Source organism: Musca domestica, unplaced genomic scaffold (assembly GCF_030504385.1).
Source record: "Musca domestica strain aabys unplaced genomic scaffold, Musca_domestica.polishedcontigs.V.1.1 30, whole genome shotgun sequence".
In the NCBI taxonomy this organism is placed as follows: Eukaryota; Metazoa; Arthropoda; class Insecta; order Diptera; family Muscidae; genus Musca; species Musca domestica.
In genome coordinates this window covers 2,893,894-2,896,334 of record NW_026712300.1, presented here as the reverse complement: position 1 = coordinate 2,896,334, position 2,441 = coordinate 2,893,894, and positions in this window count along the sequence as shown.

The window sequence follows — 2,441 nt, the reverse complement described above, 5'->3', positions numbered from 1 at the left end:
CAAAGTTTTAAGATATTCCTCCTTCCATCAATTACAAAACAAATGCGCAAGTGCTTGCACTGTTCTATACCGATTCACGAGCGATATCGGCTGTTCCGAAATGAAAGGCTCAGGAGGAGCAGGTAATGGCGCGCCAGTTAAAAAGTGACCGGGTGTTACTGAAACCAATTCCTGAGGATCATCCGACATAGGACAAAGTGGCCGCGAATTGAGGCAAGCTTCTATTCGCGCTAACACTGTTGATAATTCTTCAAAGGTGAAGCGAAGATTTCGACTATGTCTCCGAAAATGTTGTTTAAAACTTTTAACCAGCCTCCCAAAGTCCACCCATGTGAGGGGCACCGGCTGGGATAAATTTCCACGAAAGACCTTTGGGTGCGAGAATACCAGAAGTCGATTAAGAGCTATCCCGAAGGACCTGAGTGAAATCTTTGCGAATCTCGCGAGTAGCTCCTACAAAATTTGTGCCATTATCCGAAAATATCGTAAGTGGACAACCTCGACGAGCAATAAATCGATGTAATGCGGCCATGAAATTAGCAGTTGACAAATCCGACACGGCCTCCAAATGAATGGCTTTGGTCGAAAAGCAAACAAATACACAAACGTATCCTTTTGTTATTTTGCAAGCCCGTCCAGAAAACGATTTTACTTCAAAAGGGCCAGCAAAGTCTACACCAGTTGTAGTAAACTCCCTGTCTATTATAGTTCTTTCCGGTGGAAGTGCTACCATAATTTGAGTATTATGACGCTTTCTATCGACTATACAAACTTTGCAGTTACGAATAACCGCACGTATCATATTTTTTGCTCAAGGAATCCAATATTCCGTTCTCAAGATACGTAACATTAACTGAGTGCCACAATGAACGCTCTTAACATGTATATATTCCACCAAGAGTCGAGCGAATCTACTTCTATAGGGCAGAATTATAGGGCAACTTTCCGATTTCGAAAGTGTGGGTGACCACAGTAAACGACCATTCAAACGCATGACGCCATATTTATCCAGAACGGGATTCAAGGGAGCTAACTGACTCGAGTTTGACACCCGTTTATGATACAGCAAATTCTTATACTCCTTTGCAAATAAACCTTTTGAGTAATAGAATAGAGCATCAGGGTAATTATATCGACCACGGTATTGAGTATGATTCCGACGTACGAACCTAAACATGTAAGCTACTGCACGAATCCCTATTATAAAAGACGAATACCTATCCAAAATATTTGTAAACGTCGACGAGACAAGAAAATGACACAGCGCCGAACGTACTTCCCTGTCAGTCTCAAGTGGAGCTAAATCCCGAATACACCAACTTGACTTATCTTGGCTGAGCCAACTTGGCCCATGCCACCAAAGGGGGCTAGTAGCTAAGTCGGACGGTGATACACCACGACTTCCTAGATCAGCGGGATTATCTTCTGAACGAACATGATACCAGTTATGATTCACCACATTTTCCTGGATCCAACCGACTCTATTGGCCACAAATATGGTGCATGTAGACGGGGATTTTCGAAGTCACGACGAAACAATAGTTGAATCCGTCCAACAATACACCTGACGAAATTCTATGTCAATCTCCTTAAAAATGACTTTCAACAATTCCGAAGCTAAAACAGCACCACAAAGCTCTAAATGAGGGAGCGAAACTGATTTAATAGGGGCACTTCGGTCTTACTAGACAATAAATGCACGAACACATTTTGACCAGGGACCTCAATTCGACCTCCCGTGTATGCCTTAAACGAGGCATCTGAAAATACATGTAATTCTGCCGAACACTGTGTGGTAAATTGGACCCAAGAGGAATTTGTATCCTATTTACGTTGTGGTATGACTCTACGAACTTAATCCACTCCGAATAAGTGGAATCCACTAGGGGATCATCCCAACCGATTTGATCTAACCAGACATTTTGCATGATAATTTTTGCCGTGATAATAACTGGCCCTAACCAACCGACAGGGTCAAATAATATAGCAATTGCAGAAAGAACTTCCCTTTTTTATAGCTCAATTTCTTCTCAATAGGCTTGACCTCAAAATAAAAGAAATCTAACCTAGCATTCCATCTTATACCAATAGGTTTGGAATTACTTGCTTCTACGAATGACAGTAATAACGCGTCTACCAAATGTTCAGGAGGGAAACGATTCTGTTTCATCCGCCAGTTGCAATAAAGTCCTGATAGCTAGATAAGGTGCGCAATTCAAACCGAAGGTTACGGTTTCTAATTCGAAATCTTGAATTGGCTTTATTGGCGAATCCCGATAAAGAGTTCGTTGTAGTGGGGTGTTTAGCGGGTCAACGCGGATTTGTCTATACATTTGGGTTATGTCTGAATTGTACACAAATTTAAATATTCGCTAGCGAAGTATTAACAGTACAAGGTCCAGCTGTAGTGTGGGCCCGACATGCAAAACATCGTTTAGACT